Source organism: Prionailurus viverrinus, chromosome A2 (assembly GCF_022837055.1).
Source record: "Prionailurus viverrinus isolate Anna chromosome A2, UM_Priviv_1.0, whole genome shotgun sequence".
NCBI classification, from domain to species: Eukaryota; Metazoa; Chordata; class Mammalia; order Carnivora; family Felidae; genus Prionailurus; species Prionailurus viverrinus.
The window spans coordinates 33,550,313-33,566,334 of NC_062562.1; positions in this window are offsets into that span (position 1 = coordinate 33,550,313).

The following is a 16,022-nucleotide window of genomic DNA, read 5'->3' on the forward strand; positions in this document are numbered from 1 at the left end:
CTTGATGCACTCCACCACCTTTTGTGACAATCAAAACATGCCTGCGGGTATTGCTAACTGTCTCCTAACCCCAGGGGTGGGTGGGCAAAGGCGCCCTTGGTTGAGAAGCTCTGCTCTGTAGGCATCAACCCATAATTATGCCCAGGGCAACGATGGAAAAAATGAGGCTCACCAAGGTTAAATGGCTCGCCCAGCCTCATGCAAATAGGGAGCTGGTGCAAGCGGGATTCGAACCCAGATCCATTTCTAAACCTGTACTTAATCTCAACATCGAGCCACCTTCTTTTTGTTCTATTCTTCCGATTTTCTGAGAAGTGCGTATATATTTTCTTAATCTGAAGAAAAATACCAGGCGAAGCAGTCGTTTTTGGATTTGAATCTACAGCAAGAGGTTAACTGGGTTTCTGATGTCAGAGTGGCTTTATGCTGCTTAGATCACAGAAATGCGGAAGCTTCTAAGAAGCCTCAGCACTCATCTGCTTCAGAAAATGCTACTGCGGACAAGCAAGCCCTCCACAGCAGCATCTGACAGCACCTGGTTCATTTCAGGGGAAGAAAGAATGTGCTGCAGAGCCTGCCTGTTTTTTTGTGTGCTGTGGTTCTTGTTGAATCTCCTTTCTCTGCAGTGCTGTACCGCTGCAGTAAATGATCAATTTCAACTTCACGCAGCCAAGGTCAGGTGTGAGGGAACAACAGGCGCTCTACTAAACCATGTAGGAATGATTTATTGCTCTTACAGAAGAGGATTCTTGACATTTTGAAAATGTAATGTAGAGCAAGAGTAATTAAACCGAAGGTAGCCTGCTGCACAATTGATTGGCGTTGTCAGAGAAGCCTGATTAGCTTAGATGCTTCAAGAACTGATTTTGCCAGCTATGAATGAAAGGTTAGTAATTAAATTTATGGGCCACGGCCACTGTCTCCAGGTGGCATTTCACATAGGAGCACTTGTGTTTTGAGAGGACAGGCAAATAAAGCAAACATCAGTCGCCTCTTTACTAACGGTCTTTGGTAAAAATGTCTTTTCAGAGAGAAAGGAAAAATAATATTGAGTCAAACTTGTCTGTAAGCCAAGGTATTGCTTAGTATATCCAATGACGTTTTTAAAAAGCAAGCTCTAGCTACATTCTAAATGACAAATCAAAGAGAGGTAAGAGGCGTTCACATCTACTGTATTTATTTACCAGTATGCTTTGTGCGAGGGAATATTTAGTTATGAGTTATTTGTTGCTTTCTCCATCGCCCGGCACCAATTTTCCGGAAACTGCCCTTTCCCTCCCCCTCCCCATCCTTCCAACAAAATTCTTATGGAAGCAGACATATTGAAAGATACGCTGCCCTTCTAAGGCATTCAGAATCTTTCCCTAGGGAATTCTTTTCTATTCCATGTTTTTAGTATACTCATAGACTGTACAACCATCACTATAACCAATTATAGAACATTTGTTACACCCACCCCCCCAAAGCACTCACTCTCCCCTTCTTCCTTTTCCACCCCTGGCCTACCCGGTTGCTGTTGTACTTTCTCTTAGGTGGGCCTGTTGTAGACATTTCATACACATGTCACACAATATGTGCTCTTTTGTGACTGCTTTCATTTCAGTCGGCATATTTTTGAGGTTCATTGATGATGCAGTATTACATCTTATATAATGTAATGAAATACTATATAACACATACTATGTAACATATAGGATCAAATACTATAGAACATACACAATGTTATATATCATATAAAATACTTTATAAAACATATACTACATATTATATATTATATTATATTTCATCTTTTTATGGCTAATATCCCACTGCACAGAAAGACCATATCTTTGTTGCTTGTGCATTAGTTAATGGACACGGGGGTTATTTCCCCTTTGAGGCTACTGTAAATAACGCTGTTTGCTCTGAACGTGCATGTATAAGTTCTTGTGTGCACATAAGCTTTTACTTATCTTGGGCGTATCTCTAAGAAGTACAATTGGCAGTGGGCACCTGGGTGGCTTAGTCGGTTAAGCGTGCGACTGTGGCTCGGGTCATGATCTCACGGTTTGTGAGTTCAAGCCCCGCCTCTGAAGCCTGCTTCAGAGTCTGCGTCTCCCCCTCTCTGTCCCTCCCCTGCTCATGCTCTCTCTCAAAAGTAAATAAACACTTTTAAAACTTTAACAAGAAGTAGACTTGATGGGTCACATGTTTTGAGGAACGGCCAAACTGTTTTCCAAAGTGGCTGCACCAAGTTACGCTCCCATCAACGATAAATGAGGTTCTAATTTCTCTACACCCTCACCAGCACTCATTATTGTCCATCTTTTATGATTTTAGCCATCGTAGTTTGGTGTGACACAGCTTTGCATTTCCTTAATAACTAATGAGGTTGTGGGGCGCCTGGGTGGCGCAGTCGGTTGAGCGTCCGACTTCAGCTTAGGTCACGATCTCACGGTCTGAGGGTTCGAGCCCCGCGTCGGGCTCTGGGCTGATGGCTCAGAGCCTGGAGCCTGTTTCCGATTCTGTGTCTCCCTCTCTCTCTGCCCCTTCCCCGTTCATGCTCTGTCTCTCTCTGTCCCAAAAATAAATAAACGTTGAAAAAAAAAAAACTAATGAAGTTGAGTATCTTTTCATGTGCTTACGGGTCATTTGTCCATCTTTGAAAATAAATGTCTATTTCAATCCTTTGCCCGTTTTTAAATCAGTTCTCTTTTTTGTGAGTTATAGGAGTCATTTATATTCTTGATACAAGTCTTTTATCCGAGAGAGAATTTGAAACCCATCTCTCTCATTCATTAGTTTTTCACTTTCTTTCGGAAGAAATGTTTACATTTTGAGGTAGCCCAATTTATTTCTTTTTTCTTTCGTCACTTGTGCTTTTTGTGTTTCTTGAAGAATCCATTGCCTAACTCAAGGCCACAAAGATACACTCATGTACTCATATATTTTCTTTGAAGAGCTTCATAGTTCTGCCTCTTACACTTAGGTCTATGATCTATTTTGAGTTTGACGTAGGGGTCCAAATTCCTTGTTTGTGTATGTCAGCGTCCCACTACCATTTGTTGAAAAGACGTTCTTTCCCAATGAAATCATTTTGGCACCTTCACAGAAAGTCAACTGATCATCAACGTACAGGTTTACTTCTAGATTCTCAAGTCTATTCTGTTGAAGTACATGTCTACCTTAGGTCAGTAGCACGTTACTCTGATCACTGCAGTTTTATAGTAAATTTTGAAATCAGGAAATATAGTCCTCTAACTTTGTTCTCTTATTTCAAGATTGTTTGGGCTCTACTGGGTAAGTTGCATTTCCGTATGGATTTTGGGATAAACTTGTCAATTTCTGCAAAGGTGGCATGTGGAATTGTGACAGGGATTGTGTGGAACCTGTGGGTCTACTTGGGAATTACTGCCGTCTTAGCAAATATCAAGTCTTAACATCTATTTAAGACTTGGAGGAAGATGGGCTGTCTTTCCATTTAGCTAGATCTTCCTGAGTTACTTCCAGTGTTTTGTAACTTTCAGAGAACAAATTTGTACATCTTTTGTTAAATTTATTCCTCAGTATTTAACTTCTCGATGCTATTGTAAATGGCATCTTGGGAATTTAAATAAGGATGAAGCGATCCCAGGCTCTATTTGTCTCATGTTTTGAATGGCAGGAGTGTAAATCTAGCTAATGTGGGAAGCCATTTTCTGCTTTGTGGCAGAAATGCAAAAAGCCATAATACAGTCTTAAAACAAAAAACAGACACAAATGAGAGCTAGAGAAGGCTCCCACGATTTCTTCTGGCACTGGAGACTCTAATTTTAGCTCAGTTTTTAAGCCAGTTGCATCTCTATCCTTTTGACAATGCTTTGCTTTTGTTTGAACTACCTCTAGTGCATTTCTGCCTGCTACGCGCAACTAAAAACGCAACTAACATGCTATCAGCAAGCAGAAAACAGACACTGCTTCTGCTGTTGGGGAAGAAATGGGTTGTTTCAATGTCATCTACATCTCTCAGCTCTCAGCTAATTGCTCATTTTTTATCTCACGTGAAATAAACAACATAATATTTTAACGGTCATCATTTATCCTGTGAAATTACAAAGCCACATTAAGCTTTTTGGCACTCTTACTGTGTTAAACTACCCAAAATATAACAGAAGTGCCTAAGCTATGACAACTGGCACTAGATTTATATCATTGAGCACAGGGCTTAATACTTACCTCTGTTGGACAGATAGCTTGCTGAAATGTGATAGTTTTTGGAAATTAGCGATATAAAGTGAAATGGTTTTAGAAATCTTTTACCAAAGTCACACACATAAATCCTCTGGTGCTTTCTGGGCTCTAGACCAACAATTCCCAAACCTAATTTTGATACAAACCTAGCACCAATTGTCTCAAGGGCTTTATGAAATTTTCAAAGCACAACCAGGTACAATTTAATTATTTTAACGTACATTTGTAATGTATAGACAATACTTGCAGGGTATGTCATGTAAATACCTCCTCCTAACATGTGAATCATATAACCAGAAAGATACCATTCCAATCAAAGGAGTTTTTATAAAAGCTCCAAAAGCCTCCATCTTACAGCTAGTTAATGCTTCAAACCTCTAGTAATAAAGCCACATCAGATAGTATTTAAAATTAGACACACCGCTCTTTGATATAGTATTCCTATTTCTATAAAATTATTCTAAGGAAATATGCAGAGATGTGCATTGAGCATGTTCAGTATTGTATTATAAATAAAAGGTAGAGAGAGACTAAAAGTACAATAGCTATTACCTACATTAATTATAGTTCATTCACATGATGGAATAGTAAAGAGCCATTAAGAGTCATGCTTAGAAATTGTAATGACTTGGAGAAGCTTTCTAAATACAGTAAGTGGAAAAAAGGTAGCATTACAGAATATTCCATTCTGGTAAAATAAAATTTCTATGTCCCAATATTATGCACAGAAGGAAAACCTAGAAGGATAACAAATTATAGAGAGGTTATTTTATTCTTGTTCTCTTTTTTTTTTTTTAATTTTTTTTTTTAACATTTATTTATTTTTGAGACAGAGAGAGACAGAGCATGAACAGGGGAGGGGCAGAGAGAGAGGGAGGCACAGAATCCGAAACAGGCTCCAGGCTCTGAGCTGTCAGCACAGAGCCTGACGCGGGGCTCGAACTCACGGACCGTGAGATCATGACCTGAGCTGAAGTCAGACGCTTAACCGACTGAGCCACCCAGGCGCCCCTATTCTTGTTCTCTTTTATATTTTTTACACAGCATTTATGACCACTCTCAAAAAGACTCGGGAAATGTTATCCCCCAAAATTTATTTCTTAAAAAATGACAAATAACATAGATGCCAATGATCTCTTCAGAAGGCAGAGCACTGTATTTGATTCTATCTGAGTTGAAGGAGAAAGTGCAGTGTCCTAAACTTGACTTAGTTACTGAGAAAACAAAAGCAACTTTGTCTTCTTACACACCAGTTTTCTGCCCTCATAATCCCTGTCCTCTCTACCTTTCAAGGTTGTAGCAAGGAACTGACTTAAGAAGCTACTTTGAAAAATATAATAAAAGTGTAAGATATTATTATCATTTATAAAATAACAAGTAGTAATAAACAGGTACCATTCGTGATTGCTTAATTGACATGCGGCCTATTATAACTGCGTGAGCCAATATCAGAAATAACTATATAATACAGGCTAGGTTTGAGGAGTGTTTTTGGCAGAATGGGCTCTATTTACCTAAGATTATTGAGGTTATAAGAACTAAGAGATCTTAGTCTTCCTTTGTTCCCTCCCAACGCCAGGGCTTCTCTTGCTTCCCAGGATCCCTTTGGGCTCCATAACCCAGACCAAACACAGAGAACTTTTTTATCCACTGCTTTGGCCCCACACCAGTGAGAGAGGAGACATCAAAGGGTCTATAACTCCCCTCCTTTTGGTCTCCAATGACAGATTGCCCAAAATCACTTCTAAAGGGAAGGAAAATACTTTCTTTTTTAATAATAATATTTCATCATATCAGATCATATTATATCCTATCATGATAGAGTATCAAATCTCTTCCAGTCAAGATTTCAGCGTGTGGCATATCTGACCTCAGATCTTTATATAATTCAAATGTCCCCACTACAACACTACAACCAATTCATCAGTATACTCAAACCACGTAAATTCAAACATTTAGTAATAGTACATACACTGAGGGCTAAAAACCATTAAATTTTGTTTTCATTTTTTTGGATGATAAAACTTCCTTTTCTTCCTTTTCAAGGAGTCCAGGAAGACTTACCCAAGGTCACACCAGTTACAACTTGCACAGACAGAATTCAAATAAAGATGAACTTCATCCTCATGTATGTTTCATACTACTCTTTACATTGACTTTGGGAAACTGACAGCCTGAACCAGAAAGATATTTATTTCTATCAGAAGGAGATGAGGTGATTATACCCTCCAGCTTACTAAAAGAGCAAGGCCATGCACATTTAATAAATCATCTAAACCAAAAAGGTGTCTGAATATTCACTTCTAAGTTTCAATTGGGGAGCGTATCAATACTTCATTGGGCTGTAAGGAAGTTAGCACTTATTCTACTGGCTGTTATAAAGTTTAGAGTGATAACATTGAAGGATATGTCACAACAAGGAGAAAATGTGAGTGTACCACATAGATGCTCAACACAGCGATAAGTGAATATGTAAAAGAAGATAAATGTTAAAAGGTATCAAGAGTAAATACATGGATTCTGATTCTAGTAATGGCCAAGTATCTCTTAATAGACCAACCCTCCCACATAAATAGAAATATAAAAAGCAAGTATCTGGAGGCACTAGAAAGTGATGAAAAGCTGGTATATATTGAAGGTGAATTACCACTTGGAGGAAGGGAACAGTAGTGGGTGAATTTCCTGATCTTTTATAGCTTCCAGTCTGCTGGCAAGCTTCAGTTCATGATTTTGTGGGTGGTTGAAATTCAGTTAGAACACAACAGCAGTCTTACTGGTTTGAAGAACCAGAGGACAAAATTGAAAGCAGTGTAGGTACTGGAAAATCATGAAAGAAATCTCCAAAAGAGAGATTTTGAGAGGATTACCAAGTTTTACCAATAAATTCTGCCCAAATCTCTGACCTATCCCTAACTCTGCATATGGAGGACACATTCCAAGAAGACCAAGTAGGTCTGCAAAAACAGGTCAATAGGATTTCAGCAGCAACCCACTGCAGAGGAAACACGTTAGGAAAAAGAATCAATATTTTTCAGAGGAACATAACAGAATGTGGAGTTTTCTGGATATAATTTACAATGTTTATAATATTATCTAAAATTATGCAACATATTAAAAGTGAGAAAACATGACCCACCCAAGAAAAAAAAAAACCCACAATCTATGGAGATCAACCTCAAAAAGACTCAGATATTGAGTTTCACAGGTGGGGTTATAAAGGTTATAAAGACAATTCTTACAATAAATAAAAAGAAAGGGAATCCAGCAGAGAAAAGGACTATAAAAATAAACAAAATATACTTTCAACAGTGGATAGATCATCCAGACAAAATCAGTAAGGAAACATGGGATTAAACTACACATAAGATGAAATGGACCAAATAGGCACAGAACGTTCCATCCAAGAGCAGGAGAAAACACATTCTTCTCAAACACACATGGAATATTCCCCAAGATGAACCACAAGTCACAAAACATATCTATTTTAATACATTTTAAAAGACTGAAGTAAAATCAAACATCTTTTCTGACCACAACAGTATAAACTAGAAGTCAATTACAAAAAGAACACTGGAGGGGCGCCTGGGTGGCTCAGTCAGTTAAGTGACTGACTTTGGCTCAGGTCATGATCTTATAGTCCATGAGTTCAAGCCCAATTATGGGCTCTGTGCTGATAGCTTAGAACCTCGAGCCTGTTTCAGATTCTGTGTCTCTCTCTCTTTCTGTCCCTTCCCCCACTCATGCTCTGTCTCTCTCTCTCAAAAAGAACTAAATGTTAAAAAAAATTTTTTAATAAAAAAAATAACACTGGAGAATTCACAATATTTTGAGATTAGACAACATGCTCCTGAATAACCAACGGGTCAAAAAAATTTTTTTAAGAAATAAAAAAATCTTGGGACAAACGCAGTTCTAAGAGGGGAAGTTTACAGGGATAAACATATATATTAAGAAAAAAGAAAGATCTTGAATAAGCAACCTAACTTTACATCTCAAAGAACTAGGGAAAAAAAACCAAACTAACCACAAAGTTAGTAGAAGCAAGGAAATTACAAAGATCAAAGTGAAAAAAAAAATGAAATAGAAATTTAGAAGATAATAGAAAAGATAATGAAAGCAAGAACTGTTTTTTGAAAATATAAAAAAAAATAAACTGGACAGCCTAGAATAAGTGGATATATTCCTAGAAACATAAAACCTACCAAGACTGAATTATAAAGCAAGATAAAATGTCAGCAAACTGGTTACCAGGAATGAGATGGAATCAGAAATCAAACCTCTCAACAGCAACAAAAACATCAAGGACCAGATGGCTTCACTTGTGAATTCAATGAGACATTTAAAGAAGAATTAATACCAATCCTTCTCAAACTTTCAAAAAGTAAAAGAGGAGGGAACACCTCCAGACACATTTAATGAGGCAAGTAATCAAGACCACTGCAAGAGAAGAAAATTATAGGCTAATAGCCCTAATGGACATAGAGACAACAATCGGCAACAAAATATTAGCACACTGCATACAAGGGTACATTAAAAGGATAATATACCATTATCAAGTGGGATTTATCTCTGGGATGCAAGGATGGTTCAACATTGGCCAATCAGTCAATGTTATACACCACATTAACAAAATGAAGGATAAGAATCATATGATAATCTCAGTAGATGCCAAAAAAGCATTTGACAAAGTTCAGCATCTTTTCATGATAAAAACACTCAATAAAAGTGTATATAGAGGAATGCACCTCAACATAATAAAGCCCACAGTTAACATCACACTCAACAGTGAAAGGTTGAAACCTTTTCCCCTAAGATCAGGAACAAGACAAGGATGCCCACTCTTGCCACTTTTATTCAACATAGTACTGGAATTCCTAGTCAGAGCTATTAGGCAATAACAAGAAACAAAAAGCATCCAAATCAGAAAGGAAGAAGTAAAATGGTCACTATTTGCAGATGACATGCTATTTTACACAGAAAACCCTAAAGATTCCACCAAGAAACCATCAGAACTAATAAGTGAGTTCAGTAAAATTTCTGGATACAAAATCAAAAACAAAATCACTTGTGTTTCTATACACCAACAACAAACTATCAGAAAGAAAAATTAAGAAAACAAATCTATTTCTAATGGCATCAAAAAATATACATATTTAGGAATCATTTAATCCAGGAAGTGAAACAATATACATTGAAAACTTTAAGACAATGATGAAAGAACTTGAATAAAACACAAATAAATGGAAAGATGTCACATGCTCCCAGGTTGGAAGAATTAATATTGAAGTAAAATGTCCATACTACCCAAAGCAGCCTACATATTCAGTGGAATCCCCCTAAAAATGCCAATGGCATTTTTCACAGAAATACAAAAAACAATCATAAAATTTGTATGGAGCCACAGAAGAACCTGACTGATCAAGGCAATCCTGAGAAAGAAGAAAAAAGCTGGAAGCACCACAGTTCCTGATTTCACATTATAGAGTTATAGTAATTAAAAGAGTACAGTACTCGTATAAAAACAGACACAGAGATAAATGGAACAGAAGAGAGTCCAGAAATAACCCCGTGCATAGTCAATTACTTTTTGACAAATGAACCAAAAATGTATGATGGGGAAAGGACAATCTCTTCAATAAACAGTGTTTGGAAAAAAGGATTGCGAAAGAATGAAATTAGACCACTATCTTATACCATACACAAATCAACTAAAAATGGATTAAAGCCTTAAACATAAAACCTGAAACTATAAAACCTAAGAAAACATAGGGGTAAGCTTATTGTCATAGGTCTTGGCAATGCTTTGGGGATTTAACACCAAAAGCAAAGGCAACAAAAGCAAAAATAAATAAGTGGGATGACGTCAAACTAAAAAGCTCTGCTCAGGAAAAACAATTAACAAAATGAAAAGGCAACCTATGAAATGTGAGATTACCAAACCACAAATCTGATAAGGGATTAATATCCAAAATACACAAGAAACTCATATAACTCAATGGCAAAAAACAAATAACCCAATTTAAAAATGGGCAAAGAACATGAATAGACACTTTTTTTTCCAAAGAAGGCATACCAATGGCCAACAGGAACATGAAAGGGTACTCAATGTCACTAATCATCAGGAATGAACCTGGAGGGCAGTGGGCTAAGTGAAATAAGACAAACAGAGAAAGACAAGTACTACATGGTATCTCTTATATGTCAAATATGAAAAAATAAAGTTGGACAGTAGAAAAGTGGTTACTAGTGAAGGCAAGGGGATGGAGAAAATAGGGAGGGATTCATAAAAGGGTACGAGAATTCAATTATAAGATGAAAAAGGTCTGAGGATCTAATATGTAACATGTATAGTTTGTACTACTGTATTGGACAACTGAAATTTGCCAAGAGAATAGAAATTACACATTCTCTCTCTTACACATACATACACACACAAAGGCAAATATGTGACATAATGGATGTGTTAATCATTTGTAAACTCCTTTCACAATGTATACATATATCAAATCAGTGTTGTACGCTTTAAATATCTTACAATTTTATTTGCCAATTTAACTCAATAAACCTGGAAGAAATGGACCAAATATAAATTCTATTACTGAAAAATGTCCTATATTAAATAAAAATTCATGGTTAGGGCTTAGAAGCATAGAAGAGAATTTGATAGCATCAGACCTGTATTGAAAAACAGGGTAAAGGAAATTCATCAGACTGAAAAAAAATGATATAAGATGGTAAATTAGATCTTCAAGAAGGAATGAAGAGTACTGGATATAATCTATTTTCCGCATTAATTCCTTTAAAATACTATTTTTGCATTATGCTTTCTTTAAATTACATCTATTTGTTTAAGTAAAATATTCTAGGGGCGCCTGGGTGGCGCAGTCGGTTAAGCGTCCGACTTCAGCCAGGTCACGATCTCGCAGTCCGTGAGTTCGAGCCCCACGTCAGTCTCTGGGCTGATGGCTCAGAGCCTGGAGCCTGTTTCCGATTCTGTGTCTCCCTCTCTCTCTGCCCCTCCCCCGTTCATGCTCTGTCTCTCTCTGTCCCAAAAATAAATAAACGTTGAAAAAAAAATTTTAAAATAAAATAAAATAAAATATTCTAACAATAGCATTGGGGTTATAATGTTCATGTTTATGTAATACATATGACAATTATAGCATAAATGATGAGGATAGCAAGATAAATATTGCAAGATTCTTAACTTTTATTTTTACATGAAAAGATACAATATCAACACTAGATAAAATGAAAACCTAAGAATGTGTATTTTAATCCCTAAAGCAACTCCATAAAATATGAAGAGATAGAGCTAACAAGCCAACAGACAAACGAAGATAGATTTCTAAAAGAATATCCAATTAATTCAAAAGAAGGCAGGAAAGAAGGTACAGAGGAGCAAAAAACAGAATGGACAAAGAGAAAATAAATGGTAGACCTAAATTTAACTCTATCAGTAATTAAATTTAAAGGTTTGTTTTGTTTGTTTTGTTTTTGTTTTTTGAGAGAGAGAGAGGGAGGTAATGGGGGAGGGGCAGAGAGAGAGAATCCCAAGCAGGTTCCACATTGTCAGTGTGCAGCCTGATGTAGGACTCATTCTCATGAACCATGAGATCATGACCAGAGCTGAAATCAAGAGACCAACACTTAACCGACTGAGCCACCCTGGCACCCTAGTAATTAAATTTAAATAGACTAAACAGTCCAATTAAAAGGCACAAATTGTCAGAATGAATAAAAATATCAAGACCCAATCATATGCCATGTACAAGAGATACCTTTCAAATATAAAGAGTGGGTAAATAAATGGATAGAAAGATTTATCATGTAAACAGTAAGCATAAGAAAGTTGGAGTGAATATATTAACATTAAACAAAGATTTCAAGATAAGGAATATTATGAGACATGGATAGGAACACTTCATGATGATAAAACGGCCCAGGCATCAGAAAGACATTACACACATAAATGTAAATATGCCTAATAAGAGAGCATCAAAATACATGAAACAAAAATAGGATTAAAGAGAGAAAGAGATACATCTATAGTTGTAGTTAGGTATTTTAACACTCCTCTTTCAGCAACTAATAAAACAACTAAACAAAAATTCCAGTAAAGATGTCAAAGATCTGATTAATGTATTAACCTCCTGACCTAGCTGACAATTGTAAAACACACCAGGCAGCAGATGCAGAATATATGTTCTTTTCAAGTGTACACATTCATATATGTATGACAGCCATAGGATGGGCCATAAGCCTCAACAAATTTAAAAGGTTTGCAATCATTAATACAATGTTCTCTGACTTAATTAAAACTAAATTACAAATCAGAAAAAAAGAATCTATATTTGGAAATAAAACAGCACACTTCTATATAATTCAATTATTAAAAAAGAAATAATGAAGAAAGTTGGAAAATATTTCTACTAAGTGACAATAGAAATACAATATATCAAAATATGTGGGGTGCTGCTAAAGCAATGCTTTGAGGAAAATTTATAGCTTTATATTATTAGATTAGGAAAGAATAAGGCTTACAAACAATGATCTAAGTTTCTAGTTAAACAAGAAAAAGAAGAGCAAGTAATCTTAAAGTCAAGAGAAGAAAGGAAATAACACAATTTAGACATCATTGGAATATAAAGCATACACAAAATAGGAAAATTTAATTAAGCTAAATCCCTAGATAGATTGGTGTGTGTGTGTGTGTGTGTGTGTGTGTGTGTGTGTGTGTGCGCTACTGTAGGCATGAAAAGGATAGTTATGGATATTATAAACAATTTGATCCAGGATATTCAACAATTTAGGTAAACAGACAAGTTGTTTGAAAAACCAGACTGATACAAAACAAAATCTGAGTATCTCTGTTTCCACTTAAAGACACTGAATTTGTTGTCAGAAAACTATAAGCCCATATACTTTTATTAGTAATTTTTATCAATTTTTAAGGAAGAAACAGTACTAATCATACACAAATCATTTTAGAAAATAGTCAAGAGAATACTCTTCAACTCATAAGGCTCACCAAGCCTGCTAATCAAAACCTGAAAAAGACATTACAAACAAAAAAATTACAGAGAGATTACACACCATGAACACAGATTTAAAATTTTTAGCATAATCTTAGCTAATTGAATCCAGCAGCATGTAAAAAGAATACTATCTCATGACCTTCTGGGGTTTACCCCAGGAAGGCAAGGCTGGTTTAACCACAAAAAAAAAATCAATTATTGTAATTTACTATATATAAGATTAGGTGAGCTGGATTTTTTATTTTACAGAACATAGTCATTAAAAAGGTAGTGTGTGGGGGCGCCTGGGTGGCTCAGTTGGTTAAGCGTCCGACTTCAGCTCAGGTCACGATCTCACGGTCCGTGAGTTCGAGCCCCGCGTCGGGCTCTGGGCTGATGGGTCAGAGCCTGGAGCCTGCTTCCGATTCTGTGTCTCCCTCTGTCTCTGCCCCTCCCCAATTTATGCTCTGTCTCTCTCTGTCTCAAAAACAAATAAACGTTAAAAAAATTTTTTTAAAAGATAGTGTGTGATTTCTACCTATTATACTAAAGAGACAATTTTTATATATTGTTAGGTGATAATGGGGAAAAATAATAAAATATATACAAAATACAGCCTTCTGAGTTAGTACTTATTATTGCTACTGTTGTTAATTTACAAATAATATGTACATGAAGAACATGGGTCTCTTTCATAGTCCAGTTGTATTTTTAGCAATTCTAAGAACAATCATTTCTAAAGGATCTGAAATGATTTGCACATGAATCACTGCCTGTATGGCATGACTAAAATTTAATCTTTTCAAAAATATTTATTTATTTTTATTGGAGTTCACAAAGAGAGAATGCACGTTTCTAAAAAATAAGGGCTAAAAATTGACAAGGAGAAAGAAAGCAATGTTTCCTTAGCATATATGAACAAATGTGATTCACTTCTCAGGGGAGTTCATTCTGTCTTATGAGGTACCGACTGTAAGTAAATAGGCCAGGCAGGGTCCTGGGTGGCTCAGTCAGTTAATCTTCTGACTTCGGCTCAGGTCATGATCTCGCAGTTCGTGATTTTGAGACCTGCATCAGGCTCTGCGTTGACAGCTCGGAACCTGGAGCCTGCTTTGGATTCTGTGTCTCCCTCTCTCTCCGCCCCTCCCTTGCTTATGTACTCTCTCTCTCTCTCTCTCCCTCAAATAAATAAACATTTAAAAAATGGGCCAGAAAAAATGACAGCAACTAATTTATGCACTAATCTGAGCATTTTCTATGCAGTAGCTCTTTCAATTTTTCTGTGTTCTCACAACAACCCTAATGCTATTATACCCATTTTACAAATATAGAAAGTGAGGCACAGGGAAGTCAGTAACTTCCTCGAGGTCCCGTGGCAATAAAAATGGCAGAGCCAGGATCTGCATCTAGCCAGCTGTCTCCAGGCCTCATGGTGAGAGCAAAGCTAATGGTCAGATGCAACTGTGAAAAGTATTTTATCTGTGATATTAATATGACTTTGGTAATTTAAGAATACGGGTGCCCTCAAATTGTAAAGACTAAAGTGCATTATTTTTAACTATAATACCCTAACAAACAAATAATTTAAACTCATCTATCCAAATATTTACTTGAAAACAATATTGACAGAATTTGCAAAGGGAGTGGTTAAAGGAAGGATAAAGGTGAGGTGCAATGCTTGAGGGAGGCAGAAATGAAAGAAACAGTTTCTCTGGGAAGAAACTCAAAGAAACTCCGTGACGGGCAAGGGCATATTCTGCAAAGGCAGGTTCTCAACTTTCCCAAGGGATAAGGACTAAGGTCTTTCAAACACCTCCACTCTGGTAGGTCACCACGGCCTATCCTTCAGTTGAGATGACCAACACTTAAAAGCGCCTTCAGACATTAAAGGGGAGTTATCAAAGTCATAGTGACTGGGCCAGCGCTGAAGGAGAGATGGGGATACAGAGGCAAACAATCAGGGTTTCAGCTCACGAGCAATTCCCTGTCAAAGATGTCTTGCTGCTCCCCAAGGCATCTGTGAAATGTTTATTCAAAGTCTTCTAGGCATCAGGAATATGCTGTCTGCAGTAACATCACTGGGTGAATTTCAGTTTTCAGTACTATGGGGTATGAGTAGAGATTAAATATTAGTATTACATTGGGTTTGCATCCAAATTAAATATTAAGATTACATCACGATATAGGGGTTATCCTTCCCCTAAGATTTCTGTTCAACCTTCAGGTTTCGGCATAAATGCGACTTCCCATGATTTCCTTCACAATCGTTCTTAAAGTTTGCAATCACAGTATTGTATGTCTTATTCATTATTGTTTACTTCTTCGTTGTTTGTTGCCTTTGCAATAGAAACCAGGAAACCTGCCAGTCTTCTTCAGCACTGAATCCTCCTAAAAGTGACTACATCCTAGATCTGTACCATGGGAAAAGGAGGAGCTTAACAATGAATGAATGAATGAAGGAAGGAAGGAAGAAAGGAAGGAAGGAAGGAAGGAACGAACAAGGAAGGAAAAAAAGAAGCAAAGGTTAAATGCAGATGTAAGGTCATCAGTAACTCTTAGTCATTAGACAATTGACTCACACACAAATACTTTTTTTTGTGGCCTACCGTATAATTCCACTAAGTGGTCCAGCAAAAATGATAAGCAAAATATATATATATATATTATATATATTTATATAAATTTATATAATATTATATATAGTAATGTTATATATAATAATATATATTATATATATATTTATAAATATATACATACACACATACATACATATATATATATATATATTAATGTTCA